This window comes from Halichoerus grypus, chromosome 1 (genome assembly GCF_964656455.1).
Source record: "Halichoerus grypus chromosome 1, mHalGry1.hap1.1, whole genome shotgun sequence".
NCBI lineage: Eukaryota > Metazoa > Chordata > Mammalia > Carnivora > Phocidae > Halichoerus > Halichoerus grypus.
Genome location: NC_135712.1, coordinates 137,544,023 through 137,560,582, shown reverse-complemented (window position 1 = coordinate 137,560,582; position 16,560 = coordinate 137,544,023). Strand labels below are relative to the sequence as shown.

The following is a 16,560-nucleotide window of genomic DNA, read 5'->3' as shown; positions in this document are numbered from 1 at the left end:
AGGGCTGGTTTCATGTTTGCAAATTCTTTTAGTTTTTGTTTGTCCTGGAAGCTTTTTATCTGTTTTTCTATTTTCAGTAACAGCTTAGCTGGATATAGTATTCTTGGCTGCATAATTTTCTCATTTAGTGCTCTAAATATACCATGCCAGTCTTTTCTGGCCTTCCAGGTCTCTGTGGATAGGTCTGTTGCCAGTCTAATGTTTCTACCATTGTAGGTTACACACGTCTTTCCTGAGCTGCTTTCAGGATTTTCTCTGTCTCCAAGACTTGTAAGTTTTACTATTAGATGTTGGGGTGTTGACCTATTTTTATTGATTTTGAGGGGGGTTCTCTGTGCCTCCTGGATTTTGATGCCTGTTTCCTTCCCCAAATTAGGGAAGTTCTCTGCTATAATTTCCTCCAATATACCTTCTGCCCCTCTCTCTTTCTTCTTCTTCTGGGATCCCAATTATTCTAATATTGTTTCGTCTTAGGTATCACTTATCTCTCGAATTCTGCCCTCATGATCCAGTAGTTGTTTATCTCTCTTATTCTCCATCATTTGGTCTTCTATATCACTAATTCCCTCTTCTGCCTCATTTATCATAGCAGTTAGAGCCTCCATTTTTGATTGCACCTCATTAATAGCCTTTTTGATTTTGACTTGGTTAGATTTTAGTTCTTTCATTTCTCCAGAAAGGGTTTCTCTAGTATCTTCCATGCTTTTTTCAAGCCCAGCTAGTATCTTTATAATCGTCATTCTGAACTCTAGTTCCAACATCTTACTAATGTCCGTATTGATTAGGTCTCTGGCAGTCGGTACTGCCTCTTGTTCTTTTTATTGAGGTGAGTTTTTCCATCTTGTCATTTTGTCCAGAGGAGAATAGATGAATGAGAGAACAAAATGCTAACATGGTAACAACAACTCCAGAAAAATATACACTAAACAAATCAGAAGAGACCTGAAACTGGGGGGAAAGAAAGGGAAAGAAAAAAAAAGAAAAGAAAAGAAAAAAAAAGAATATGATCAAATATGATCAGGCTGGTGAATAGATCAGTGCCACACACTAGATTTTGGGCATATTTTGGTCGGTTAGAAGAAACTGCCTCCCAAAATTTTAAAGAAAGAAAAGCTTATATATGTACAAAAATAAGGGTAAATATGATGAAGGCATAGAATATGATTGTAATGATGAAAATTATAAAAGATTTTATAAAAGTAATTGGTACGATAAGAAGTTGGTTGAAAAAAGAAAGAAGAGAAATTTAAAAAAAGGGGGGGGAGAGAATGTGATCAGGCAGGAGACTAGAACAAAGCCATACACTAGAGATTTAGGGTATATTTTGGTCTGTTAGAAGAGACTGTATCCCAAAATTTTAAAGAGAGAACAACTTACATATATACACCAAAAATAGGGTTAACTACAATGAAGGGATAGAATATGACTCTAAAAATGAAAAATAAAAAAGATTTTTAAAAAGGGATTGAGAGATTTGGTTGAAAAAGGGAAAATGAAAAATTAAGAAAAAATAGAAAAAGAGAAAAAAGAAAATTAAAAAAATTAACTTTGAAAGACTAAAGAATCAGGGGGCGAAAAGCCATGGATTCTCTGTGCATTATTCCCCTAGCGCTGGAGTTCTGCTGTTCTCATTGATCGGTAAACTTGGTCTTGGCTGGCTGTTCTTGCTGATCTTCTGGGGGAGGGGTCTGTTGCCATGGTTCCCAAATGTCCTTGCCAGAAGTGGAATTGCCCCGCCCTTGCCCGGTCCGGGCTAAGTAATCTGCTCGGGTTTGCTCTCAGGAGCTTTTGTTCCCTGCAAGCTTTCCGTACAGCTTTGGAGGAGGAGAGTGAAAATGGCGGCTTCCCAATCTCCACCCTGGAGGAGTCGAGAACTTGGGGCCCCACTCCTCAGTGCGCCCCTAGAGAAAAGCAGTCAATCACTCCCATCTCCCCAGTCTCCAGCTGCACTCTGTGCTCACCTGGCCTATGACCAAGCATTTCTATCTCTGGCACCTGACCCCGTGTGGAGTCTCCAAACCCAGCGGATCCCTGTGGTGCACTCCCGCGCGGCTCTTCCCGGGGGAGGAAGGGGAGTCTCCCCGGATCCGCCGCTTGTTGGGTCCCTGCTGGAGGAGCAGTGGCCCGACTGTGCCGCGGATCACGGTTTATGGCAACGCCGAGCTGAGAGCCCGCTCCTCAGCTCTGTCTCTGCAGCCGGCTTCCCCACTCCAATACCTGGGAGCTCTGCCGCATTCAGGCACCACCAGTCTTTCTGTGACCCCGAGGGTCCTGAGACCACACTGTCCCAGCGAGGGTTCCACCCCCCACTTAGCCACTGGAGCGAAGTCCCTCAGCGGAGCCGACTTCTAAAAGTTCCGATTTTGTGCTCTGCGGCTCTATCACTTGCAGGTAGCGGCTGACGGAGGCCCCCTCCCCCGCCATCTATCTTCCCGAATATTGCCTCGGATTCACTTCTCCGCAGGTCCTGCCTTCTAGAAAGCGGTCGCTTTTCTGTTCAGAGAGTTGCCGCTATTCTTTTCTTCAATCTCCTGTTGAGTTTGTAGGTGTTCAGAATGGCTTGATCCCTATCTAGCGGAATTCCTGGGACCAGATGAAATTTAGGTCTCCTACTCTTCTGCCATCTTGCTCCTCCCCCCTGCAACTATTATTAATCACTACTGTATTCTTTGTGTCCTGTATAAGTACTAAAATTTTCATATAATTGTATCTCTGTCTGAAAGATGTTTAATAATGCAATACTGCTGTATTTAGGTACCTAGAGGTTTTTTTTGGGGGGGGGGTCTTATACTGATCATCTCATATAACTCAAACAGCACCCAGCACAACCTTTGATACCAGTGACTTCTAGTTAAGTGTGTACAATATTGGATTAGAAATATGTCTAAGTCTATTTGATTAAGACTTCAAATGAACATTTCTTGTTGTCACTGTTACAGGTTAAATTATGTACCTGCCCCTCTTAAAAAAAAAAAAAAAGATGAAGTGTTAATCTCTGAATGCGATCTTATTTTGAAATAGAATTACTGCAGATATAATTAGGTTAAAGTCACAGTGCAATAAGAAGGGCCCCTAATCCACTAGGATTCAGTGTCTTATAAAATGGCAGCCATGTGAAGTCAGAAAGACACAGGGAAAATACAGGGTGATGGGAAAGGTGGAGACTTGCCCCCTACAGGTTTCAGCATGGCCCTGCAGACACCTTGAATTTAGACCTCTAGCGACCAGAAGAACTGAGAGATGATTAATTTGTTTTAAGCCACCCCCTTCGTGAAACTTCATTCCAGCAGCCCTAGGAAACTGTGGACACAACTCTGCCTCACAGAGTCATTCACAACAGTAGTTGAATAGCATGTGCTTCTTAAATGGAGGACACACCAAAATATAGACTGTTCATTTTTGGCTCAACATTTATATATGAAATATTTGCCACTGGGATCAAAACAGACCCATCTGTACCAGCAATATGATGCTTCATACATCTAATCTTCCTTCCTCACAAATTTTTCCAAATATTTCAGATGTTCTTGATATCTACCAGATAAAACATTATGACAGTGCATACACAGGGAGCCTCAGGGGACTGATCGCAGGTGTCAGAGAAGAATCCTGCTGAGATTTAGAATGCCCTCACCATTTATACCCAGGCGGGTAGGCAGTGAGACATGGGGGAGATTTTCAAGGCAGACAGGCAGACTTCAGAAGCAAGATCACCTTAGAAAGTTTCCAGAGTTCTTTTGGTGCCCCTCAAACTATTCAATATAAAATCATTCCTTGCTTGGGTGGAAAAATGCAGCATATAAATTTGGTACAATATATGCCAGTTAATTCAACAAAGTGTCAAACTGACTGGGAAAACCCTTAGAAAAGGTTTACTTTCTGTGTCACCAGGGAACTGAGTGATAGGAAGGGAAGCTCATGAAAATGAGATTTTCTCTAACTTCTGCCTACAGTGAATAAATCAATGAGTTTTTTCAAGTCCCCTCAATATCAATGAGTTCATCTCATAAACAGGCAAGTATTTACAGACTCCAGAAACAACTCTCTCTAGTCTTCCTTCATTTTCTTCCCCTTCAGCCTAATTGTTTTACCTTCACTCTACCATCTCCTTCCTTGCCCTTCTTCTTTTCTTTACACAGTTATAGGAGAGAAGATTTGTCTGACAACTGCTATCTCTTATCTCTTTGCTTCTAAAAGCCAGGATGAGTGCGGGGGTCTTGACTTTGTCAGGTTTTGTTTTGTTTTTTTTTAAAAAGAAGATTTAGTCTCCCTGCCCTGAACTGGGTTTAGGGTAATTGTGTATCTGCTTGAGGGCTGAATGCAATCTCTAGCCTTTTTCATAAAGTTTATGGCCCTGGCGCCCCTTTAAAAGTCTCATGTGGCTGATTGATAGGCTCATTTCTGATACTAACCATAAAGAATTGGCCATCCTGAAGATAAGCTGCTCCTCCCCTGAGCATTACAGGAGGTAAAGGCGGGCACCGTTATAGATGAGGCCACCATTATAGATGGCGCTTCTTGCCTCAATCAGATTCATCCTTCAGCGGCCCAGGCAGTGCTCTGCGCTGAGGGACTGCACCACAGGACGCAGAAGCTCAGTCAAATCCTTTTAGTTAATGGGTGTCTAAGGATTAAAACATCATCATGGATGGGACAAAGAAAACAGTAGCTAATATACCATTTCTTAACTTCTGTTTTCTCTTGGTGTCATTAACCAAGGCGGAAGTTGTCAGACTCACAGAATCTTCATCATTCAATAATTTGAGACTTTTTATTTAATCTAAGTATTCCTCAAATTTTACGCTTTTAATATCTGTTCTTTTAGTTTTCATGTCAATCTACTGAGGTGCTCAAACTAGCTTTCAAATATCTCTCCACGGAACAAGTGTGGTAATTAGTGATTCTTCCCTACTTCTAAGACTTGTATGTTCTGGTTCAAAATAAGTTATAAGTTCTTATAAAAAAAAAAAAAGGCAAAGATTGGGGAAAGGATGGAGAGGGAGGAAAAGGAGTTGAGGAGGGAGGAGATACATACACTCACACAGCGGGGAGGAAGGGGGCTACACAGAGTGGAAGGGGAGGGATTTTATGTATGTTCTAATCTTTTTTTTTTTTTTTTTTGGTTATAATTTAATTCTTAACTGAAGATTTAATTTCTTGGAGTAAAGGGAGTTAATTTGCAACTAGCCAAAAACTGACATGGAGAGACGTTGCAGAAGAACAGATAAAACCTGGCAGCCTATCAAATGCAGGAAAAGCAAGGAGAAAGAAGGAATCAAAGACCAGAAGAAAATGGCAGTGACAACATAGGAGAAGCAGTTGTGGGAAGGAAGATTTACTCATCAAGTATTTACTCAACACTTTTCATAAGAGTACTAGGACTAGGGTTATCAGAGGTAAGACAGTTAATGCACATAAGGAACCCACATTTTAAGTAATGGAAACATCAGAACCATATACCAAATAATTACATTACATGTTAAAATGTTGTAAAAAGCATTTAGAGATGCTGCTAACACCTCTGCATTTACTCCTCTCTGGTTTCTTGCTAACATCTCATAAAACAGCTCTTGTCAGTGTCACCAATAACATTTATGTTGCTAAGCCTAATGATTATCTTTCAGATCCTATTAACAAATAGCATTTTATCCAATGGACTATTTCCTCTATCTTGAAACATTCTTTGCTTGTGCCCACTGGATACCACATTTTCTGGTTTTTCAGCTACTTCTGTTTCATTTCAATTTCTTTCTCAAGCTCACCTCCTCCTGCCCACCATTAAATGTCTTTAAGTTTTGGACCTGTGTTTACTTCTCCTCTCTATACTCTCTTAGGGAATATAACTCAACATGTGGCCTCAGTTACCTTTAATATACCAAGAACACTCCAATGGTCTCTCCAGGCAGACTTTTCCCTCTAGAAGCTATGTGAAATGCTTGCCTCTCCCAGATGCCCATTCAAGGTCAGCCACACCCTTGCTAGGGCACTTCCTCAGTGAGTTCATGTCTGTCTATATCTGCCAGTTAGGACCTATGTATTATTCACCTGTGTGTCTTCAGTGTTTAACACAGTGTCTGGCATGTGGTAGGGGTTCACCGTTTGCTCAGCTGTTGACTGAAATTGGGGCAGGGCTTACGGGAAGGATGGCACAGCATCATACTTGGGTGAATACATGACCGGACAGGTAAGCTAAGATAATTAACAGAAAAACTTTTCAGATGTTAATCTCTTAATTTTGAGGACAATAAGATAGGGACAAAGAAGTAAACAGGGACTTAACAAAGATAAGGAGAAAGAAGTAAACAGGGACTTAAAGGATTTTTACTTTTTTTGATATTAGAATTTTCTACAATGTATATATACTACTTTTATTTTATTTCTTTTTTAATTAAAGTTCTTTTGAGGTCTGCCTTACGTATTGATAGGGCAAGAGAGAAAGGTATGTGCACATACACCCGCAATCAGGGTAGTGAAATAAAGAAGAAGAACATGAACCACTAGCAGGAATTATAGGAGTTGAAATTCCAGGAGTTAGAACCCATTTTTCTTCAATAAACAGCACTGTACAAATTCTTCAATAAATAGTTGCACAAATTGTCTTCATTTCTAAGTGACTTTTAGGGAGAAATAGGCCAAGAGAAATTATTTACTCAAATGAGTTGTCACTCCTGATTTTCAAGAATTAAACACAGAAAAGCATTTGTACATAATAAATGTGACAGATGCAAATGCTCTCCTGAATTATCACTCAGACTACAATCTTTACCGATGAGTACTAGACACCGACATCTTAGTCAACCAATTCAAGCCATCAAAATAAACAATGCCTTATGAAAATGAAAGTTGAATTATTACACTGGAGAAATTGAAAGGATGTTTTATCAAAGGCAATTTGTCTATTATCTGACAGCCTCGGAAAACAACAAGAAAGTTGTGTCTCTCACATTAAAATAAAAAGGCAGCAGCTTCTTTAGACATCACAGTAATGACGGAGCCTTGGGTCATTCAGGAAAAAAAAAATGTTTATTCTACAGCTGGCACTGTCCAACTTTTTCATCCTTGTGTTCTGGTGGGGGTGGGCAGTAGGGCACATTGCTGCACTAGTTAATGGATCCGAGAGGAAAGCAGTACCAAAGTCTTCCTTTTAAAAATTATTCCTTTAAGAAACTGTTCCCTTTATTATAAAAAGAGAGGGATTCTACAGAGCAATCTCAAAGGCCAAAGTGTTTGAACCATGAGCTATACTAACAGTGTTTCCTCCTCCTCCAAGGTCAGGTCACCAATGACTCTCATCCATGAGCCAGTCTTCTGGCATTATTTTTCACATGGCTGAGTTATGCAGGACATTCATATCTGAGAGCCTCAGATATGGTACACCAAATATTACCTAACTACACATTTATTTAAGGGACTTTTAGTTTTTATCCACCATGATAAGGAAAGTAGCCAAGATTTCTGGGCATGCTTTGGCTGAAACAATCACATTCGTGTCTATATCTTGGTCATGATTGTTAAATTAACATGGGTATAGCAACAGAAATTGATCAGAATATGTGGCATATCTAGTGAAAATACCTGTAAAATGCTAGAATCAGTGCAGTGTAACACTATCAACACTAGCTAGTGTTCTTTATATACTTCAAAGGTTCATTTATGTCACTGCTGTAACTTAACACATTCCTTGAGTAACAAAGCTTTCAGCTTTCTTTTTAAATGGACCATCTAGAGGAAAAGCATGGTCATTAATCCAATAATTAGTTCTTTAATGCCCGTATTTCAGAAAGCTAAAGTTTCCCTAAAGTAGTATTTGATGTAGATAGGAATTATATGCAAACCAGATGAATGTCAGATTGTTTGCAAGGGGTTTTCATAACCAACATAACTAACAAAAACTTCATAAGAATGTCGGAGTAACTCCAGAAAGGGGAAAAAAATAAAAAATAAAATGAAGTTCTAGAATGGTACTTAAAATCAAGTGTACTTAACCAATCTATTATGTTCTCCAACTAAATGATCCTCATTGATCAGTACCCTTGTAGCTAAAAACCACGGTGGGTGAAAGATTTCATTTCTAGGGCCTGGAAAGGCTGGTCCATGTGCATGTGGTCTGCAGTTAACTTTGTGGACCTATACGCATAGCAGGGTAGAGAGATTCAGAACTCTGCCACTTTCCAGTTTTATGGTCTCACAACTTCCATCTCCTAAACAGAATCTGGGAAAACACCACCTTTCCTCTAATAGAAGAAAAACTAATATATATATATATAAAAGTATTAGTTCCCTATGTGCCTTATGTACATTTTAGAATAGTTGTGGGTAAAGTTGCCTCCTTTCAAGGATGGCATTTTTTTTCTCCTCTTGGAACAATTAGCTGCATGAACCATAAACATCTCCTGATAATACTACAAGGATGTTTCAGTGAGCACGAAGCAAGAGCCTCTCCCTCCCCTCCCCCTTTTTTTTGGATAACCTACACCTCTATGTGAAAAAAACTAAAACTAATGCCATTTTTGATTGCTGATGTCATGGACATTGGAAAGAATATTGAAGCTGTACATCAAAAAGATATTTTAGGGATAAGTCAGCATAAGAATAAAATAGGGCTCTCGGGCTCTCATGAAATTGAGAGATCTCTTTTGTATCAAAGTATATTTATGAGATAATATTTCAACAGAAATGGAGAAAAAATGGAAATCCATTGCCATTATATTACTATTTTGTTGAAATGCCAATCTTATAATGAAATCTAAAATTCCAGCTCTCATATCCTAAAGTGGATTCCTGCTTGCTTTAATCTTGGTTATCATTATATCACTAAAGCAATCATTGAAATTAGCTTTGGCATTTACAAAAAGGGAAGATAGGCCTGACCTTCCTCCCTGCCCCCCGGCTTTCCTAACAGCCCCTTCCCTCCCCGTAGCTCTGTGGCTGCCCCTGACAACAAAAGTTCACAAAAACCCAACTGCAGCCAGAAATGGGGAGACGGCTGTCATCTGGAATTTGGGAATCCCAGTGTTCCCTAACTGAGCATCACTAAAGCATGGAGGATTTGTTAATACTGCTTCAGCTCACCCAAATCACACCTTCTGAGACCTCTTCTTCGTTACCAGTCCCTCTCTTATCTCGAGGCCAGGTCTGAAAATGTGAGCCTGTGTAAGGCCCCAACCTCCCAGGGTCTAGGTTACCTCATTTGTAAAAGAAATGTCTTGAACTACATCATCTACAGTCCCCCTTAGGCCCCAAGATTTTATGACTGCTTTAGTCTTTAAATTGTTCCTTAAACTTTAGGTGAGCTGGTTCTACCAGCATGAATTCTGATTTTTTTGATCACCAACTTTCATTATTCCTATTTACATTAGCACACTTGTTTTTTACTTGAATAAATGTGTTTAAGATGGATAAGTTATAATCCTCCAAAAGCCATAAATCAGCTTCACTGACCTCAAATAGAAGATCGACGATAAAAAGTATGGAAATGTAATTGAGTCCTGGTTAGATGGCATGGCCTGAGGTTAGCTCGGAGACTCAGGACCGGTCTGTCTTTTTTAAAGAAGGCTACAGCAGATGAAATGCCATCAAATAGCCTCTCTTACCGAGGGAATCAGAAGTTTTGGGAGATCTGAAAGGGGCATAAGATACTCTCTGGGCTGGAGGATTTAAATCATCACTGGTACCACCACTAGTGTAGATCCCAGCTGCTGGGAAATCTTCTGTGGCTATTAAAAGGTAATGTTACCTTTCAGATTCAACTACAGATTACCAAAACACTCCATTATTCTTAATCTTTATTACTCTCTAAGAAGTGATCTCAGAAATTGTCTAAAATGCCCAAGGAAAGTTATGTATTTTTAAAAATCATTATTAGGATAATTCATAGACCGTAAAGTTCACCTATTTGCAGTATACAATTCAATGTATCTGTCACATTCAGAGTTGTGCCACCATCACCGTGACCTACTTTTACAACAATTTTCTCTCTCTGATAAGAAACCCCACACACAATAGCGGCAACTCCTTATCTTCCTTTTTCCAGTCTCAGCACCAGGCAACCAATAATCTACTTTCTGTCTCTATATTTACATATTCTAGACATTTCCCATAAATGAAATCATAAATGTCTTCTTTTGTCACTGGCTTCTTTCATTTAACATAGTGTTTTCAAGGTTTATTCAGGTTGGTACTTCACTTCTTGTTACTGTAATATTTCATTGTATGGGTGTACCACGTTTATCCATTATCATTGCTGAAAACCTGAGTTGTCTCCATATTTTCACTAATTATGAACAACGCTCATAAACATGTGTATAGTAGTTCTGTGCAGACATATTTTCATTTTTCTTGGGTATATATCTAAGGGTGGAATTTCTTGAAGATATGCATTTCAATGAAGATAACGCATTTTAAGTTATACATCAAAACATAATTCTAGGGGCACCTGGGTGGTTCAGTCAGTTAGGTGTCTGCCTTTGGCTCAGATCATGATTGTAGGGTCCTGGGATGGAGCCCCATGTTGGGCTCCCTGCTCAGTGGGGAGTCTGCTCTTCCCTCTCCCTTTGCCCCTTCCCCCCCAACCCCGGCTTGTGTGCTTTCTCTCTCAAATAAATAAAAATCTTAAAAAAACAAAAAACATAATTTTACAGTGAGTTACAGGACTAAAATAGAGTGTGTACCTATTGTTTTTATTATTCTTTTTTCACTCTTGTTATTTTCCATGCTTATATGCTAATTATATATTTCACTGGGAAAATGTAAAAAATTTGAAAGCACCTTTAATCAGAATGCATATTAAAAACAGACGACAAGTGGGCGCCTGGGTGGCTCAGTTGGTTAAGCGACTGCCTTCGGCTCAGGTCATGATCCTGGAGTCCCTGGATCGAGTCCCGCATCGGGCTCCCTGCTCGGCAGGGAGTCTGCTTCTCCCTCTGACCCTCCCCCCTCTCATGTGCTCTCTCTCATTCTCTCTCTCTCAAATAAATAAATAAAATCTTTAAAAAAAAAAAAAAACAGATGACAAGATAAAATAACCTACTGATGGGCACTTAGGCTGCTTCCAGGTTTTACCTATTGTAAATAATGCTACAATAAACAGCTGCATTTATACGGGTGCATTTATCTTTTTGACTTAGTGTTTTCATTTTCCCTGGATAAATACTCAATAGTGGAATTATTGGATCAGACGGTATTTCTATTTTTAATTTTTTAAAACAAATTTTGAAGAATCTCCATACTGTTTTCCCCAGTGGCTACACCAGTTTACATTTCTGCCAACAGCAAACATAGTTCCTTTTTCTCCATAACCTCACCAACACTTGTTGTTTCTTGTCTTCTTGATTTTCTCCATTCTAACAGGCATGAGTGGATGTCTCATTGTGGTTTTGACTTGTATTTTCCAGATGATGAGTGACATTGAGCATCTCTTCATGTGTCTGTTGGCCATCTGTATGTCTACTTTGGAAAAATGTTTATTCAGGTCCTCTGCCCATCTTTTAATCAGATTGTTGGCTTTTTTGGTGTTGAGTTGTGTGAGACCTTTATATATTTTGGATATTAACCCCTCATAGGATATATCATTTGCAAATACGTTCTCCCATTCAGTAGGGTGTCTTTTTGTTTTGTTGATGGTTTCCTTTGCTCTGCGAAAGCTTTCTACTTAGATATAGGCCCAATAGTTTATTTTTGCTTTTGTTTCCCCTTGCCTTAGGAGATATATCTAGAAAAAGCCTATGTTCTCTCCTAGGATTTTTATGGTTTCAGGTCTCATGTTTAAGTCTTTAATACATTTTGAGTTTATTTTTGTGTATGGTGTTAGAAAGTAGACCAGTTTCATTGTCTTTTCCTCATTGTATATTCTTGTCTCCTTTGCCATAGATTGATTATATGCAGATTTATTTCTGGGGTCTCTATCCTGTTCCATTGAGCTATGTGTCTATTTTGTGCCAGTACCATCCTGTTCTGATTAATCCAGCTTTGCAGTGTATCTTGAAACCTGGGATTGTGATGCCTCCAGCTTTGTTCTTCTTTCTCAGGATTCCTTTGGCTGTTTGGGATCTTCTGTAGTCCTATACAAATTTTAGTGTTATTTGTTCTAGTTTTATAAAAAATGTTCTTGGCATTTTCATAGGGATTGCACTGAATCTGTAGATTGCTTTGGGTAATATGGACATTTTGACAAGTGTTAATTCTTCCAATCCATGCGTATGAAGTATCTTTCCATTTCTATCATCTTCAAGTTCTTTCATCAGTGTTTTATAGTTTTCAAAGTACAGGTCTTTCACCTCTTTGCTTAAGTTTATTCCTAGGTATTTTATTCTTTTTGGTTCAATTGTAAATGGTATTTTTTAAAATTTCTCTTTCTGCAACTTCACAGTGAGTCTATAGAAATGCTGCTAGTTTCTGGGTATTAATTTTGTATCCTGCCACTTTACTGAATTTATTACTTCTAATAGTTTTCTGGTGGAATCTTTAGGATTTTCTATGTATAGTGTCATGTGGTCTGCAAATAGTGACAGTTTAACTTCTTCTTTACCAATATAGATGAATAAGGGAAAGGTGGTATATATGCACAATGGACTATTACACAGCCATAAAAAGGATGAGATCCTGCCATCTGAGACAACATGCATGGAGCTAGAGGTTATTATACTAAGTGAAACAAGTCAGACTGAGAAAGACAAACACCATATGGTTCCACTCATAAATGGAATCTAAAAAGAAAAAATGTGAACAAAAAAGCAGAATCAGAACTATAAATACAGAGAGCAAAATGATGGTTGCCAGAGGGGAGGGGAGGTTGGGCAAAATAGGTGAAGGGGAGAGGGAGATACAGGCCTCCATTATGGACTGAGTAAGTCATGGGAATAAAAAGTATAGCATGAGGAATGCAGTCAATGATGTTATAATACCGATATAATGGGACAGGGATAGCTATACTTCTGGTGAACATAACATAATGTGTAAGCTTGTCAAATCACTAAGTTGTACACCTGAAACTAATATAACATTGTGTGTCAAATATACATAAATGAATGAATGAATGAATGAATGAATGAATGAATAAGTAACCTACCTACTTCTTCAATTCCATGCCCAGAGACAAGTATTTTTAAAATTACAGGGTGTTATTTTTTAAAAAAACAAGATTATATGATGTATATAACATATTTCTCACTTACCACCAACATATTACCATGTCATCTGACATAATTATACTGCATTTTAATAAGAACTACAGATTATTTCATTATATTGAGGCACCATGATTTGTTTAACCAGTCTTTGATTTTTTTCTATTATAAACAAAGCACAACGAACATCTTGAACATACATCTTAGGAACTTGAGTAATCTCTAAGAGTAATTTTCTAAGAAGTTAGACAGTTGGGTTATAGGATACCTATCACTGGAATTTTAATAGATTTTGGCCAATTTCACTCCAAGAAAAGTTATTTCACTTCATATTTCCACCTACAATGAAAGGCAGTGGAGATGTCCCTCTGCTCTCCCCATTGCTTGATGTTTTGAGGTTATCAAGCATACATTTTGCCAGACTAAAACACAAAATACACTTTTTATATGTATTTAAGTATTAGTATCTTTGTGTCCTTTTCTCATCTTGTTTACTGGCCATTGATATTTCTTTGGGCGATATCTGATTCATACCATTTGTCTATTTAATTCCCACTGAACTGCTTATCCTATTCTTATGGATGTATCTACATGTGTACGTTGCCTATTTGTTGACAAAAATGCTTTAGCTTTGTCTTTTGCCATAAAGATATTTTATATTTTTATGTTGTCTGTTTTTCTCATCACTTCTTGACTCTGCCATCATTTCTCCTACTAAGTTGAAATGTCACTTCTTTCCTCCATTAAATTCCTATATTTCGATTTCATTCTAGACTCTATTCTGTGTCACTGATCTCCTTTATTCTTAGGCCAGTGCCAAAACGTTTTAATTGCTTAAGCTTCATTTTAATATGTATTGCGATTATCAAGTTAGAGAAGTTCATTTTCTAAAACGTTCTGACTATATCCACATACTTATTCTCACAAATGAACATTATATCAGCTTGAGTCATTTAACTTTTTCTCCAAGCTGTATGCCATAATCATTAGTAATAATCTTTAATTAGTATAAAATGCTTTGCTCTCTGGAATATAAAATGGAAGAGATCAATATATTGGTGTGAAATTGCAGCATTAGAATTATTCCAGTTTACATTTAAATTTGGATGAAAGAAGCTGGCTCCTAATTAAGAAAAAGCAACAGCAAAATAAAGTAGAAGGAAGCTGTGTTCAAATCTTAAAGTTTTCAACTAGAACGTGTAACTCCACCAAGTAGAGAGAGAAACAAAGTTATTAAAGTCATTAAGAAATGCATTAAATAACTCCACCAAGTAGAGAAGAAAACAAAGTTATTAGATCATTAAAAAATGCATTAAATTCCAAATGAATTAGAAAAAGCAATGAAGTTATTTGGAACTGCTATAGGAATTCTGTTTTTAAAAAACCAATTGAATTTACCCAATAGGTTCACTTGAAGATTAAGTTAAAATATGATAATATGAGAAATTTATAGTTAAATAGCATTACATCAATTCCTTATTTTTTCCCCAGTACACTTTGTTTCTCTTTGCAATTCCTTGTATATACTTATCTTCCCAATAAAAAAAATAATGAATAATGGAGGAAATGATGGGTAAATGAAATTTTATTTTCACTGTAATTAGATTTCCCCTCTCAAGAATATTCCATCTTCTTAAATCACTATGAATTAAACTATAGTGTTTCCTTTACTGCAAAGTTCCATGCCAAGATGTTAATGTTTTCTTGAGAAATCTCAGGACCACTCTAGCATAGTCATGCCTAACCAAGCTTTGCTAAACATTTGAAAACATGAATTGTAAGAGAATCTATGTGATACAAGTCTTTGACTTGTTTAGGTAACAGTAAATTTGGTTAATTCTTCCTTGCTCTAATGCTTCATCTATGCTGTACGAAATTTCTGCTTTTACCCCCACAACTAGTAATGGAAACCCAAACCTAGTTCTCTTCTATCTATACCCAGGATATGTATCATGTTTACTGATCAAATTTATTTATTTCTTCTTTCTTTACTCACCAGGTATGGCTCCTTGGGGATATCACATCATCTCTGCAGTACTCTATTTTACCTGCAAAATAAGGATCTGGGTTAGACAATCTTTCAAATTCCTTTTAATTCTAACATTCTGTCACTGTATTTAACATGGCAACTCAATTTTCTTAGTATTATTTAATTTTGATAACTACCAGTCATAAGCAAAGATATTTGCTGGAGAGCCTACTGTTTACTATTTCTATTAGAATATAGTCTTCATAGACCATTCACACTTCTCAGATAGTTTCACTATAATCTCTTTAAGGAGAATAGCCACAGGATTTCTAAGATACCATCCTATTTTCGTAACTCCATCTAAAAGCAAATTTCTCATCAGATTATAACAGATTATGGTTCTTGGGGATAAAGATTCTCTACCCTGATTTCGAACTTGTTTTCCCTAAGCAGGACTTATTTCTTGTTCCCATTCTATTTATGTTCTTATTTGTAATTTGTTGACTTGCTTTTGTAAAGAACATCACCTTGAACTTTGTCCTCAGAATGCTCATATCCCAGAAGTTCCCATTTCCTCTAAATTAGATTTTGTTTATAATTTTCAAACAACATTACAAATCCTAAATCATTAAACATATATTTAAATTTCATGTAAGATAAAAGTAGTCATTTTTATAGTCTACATTTTGTGACTGCTACAATGACAAAAAGTTAAAAATCAAAACAAGAACCTAGTTAAAGTGACACAGGGAGAGAGGAGACATGTTCCCAGCTAGCGGAAGTATATGCATCAGTATGATCTTTTGAGGGGATTTTGTTAACCATATATCCAAAGCTTTAAGAGTTTAACCACAAAATTCCACTTTTAGGAGTGTGCCCTGAGGAAATAATTAGAAGTAAGGAAAAGGACAGACATCTCATTATTTAGAGAAGTGAAAACCTGGAAATTGAAATATAAGTAAATAGTGGTTTGGCAAATACAACTGAGATGCAACAATGTAATGAAGTACCATGCGGACATTAAAATTATAATGTAAAGGTGACATAAAAAATCATGCCGAAGTGTTCATTCTAAAAAGTAGAAAATGGCTGTAAAATAATGTGCATAGTGGCATTCTATTTCTTATAAAAAATAGATCTGTATAAATATTTACACATATGTTAGAAAGTGATGGGGAGGATACTTGCCAAAATGTGAATTCTGGTTACCTCTTGGTAAAAGATTTACAGGTGGATCTTTTGGTAATTTTCAAGATACAGTAGTATGGATCACATATTCTATTTACCATAAGAATTATTTAGGAGCAGTAAGTCATAGTTATAAAAATGACTTTAGTTTCTAGATTACGCCTAGCCATATAATCAGACCTTTAAGGAATTAGTCATTTCAGTGATTCTGTTTATATTTCCTTTTTACTGAATCTAATAATTTTGATCTGTTGCATAATCAATTGCTGAATTTTTTTC

The 16,560-nt window shown here is 37.3% G+C and overlaps 1 protein-coding gene across 2 annotated transcripts in view; it reads right to left on the bottom strand.

Annotated features, from left to right (window-relative positions):
- Positions 1-16,560, bottom strand: part of RARB (retinoic acid receptor beta) — a 712,218-nt gene that overhangs the window by 483,224 nt on the left and 212,434 nt on the right. For both annotated transcript variants that reach the window (XM_036072138.2, XM_078072445.1), the window contains exon 3: positions 15,121-15,172. The gene's annotated coding sequence lies outside the window, so the exon portion shown is untranslated. The remainder of the gene's footprint in view (positions 1-15,120; positions 15,173-16,560) is intronic.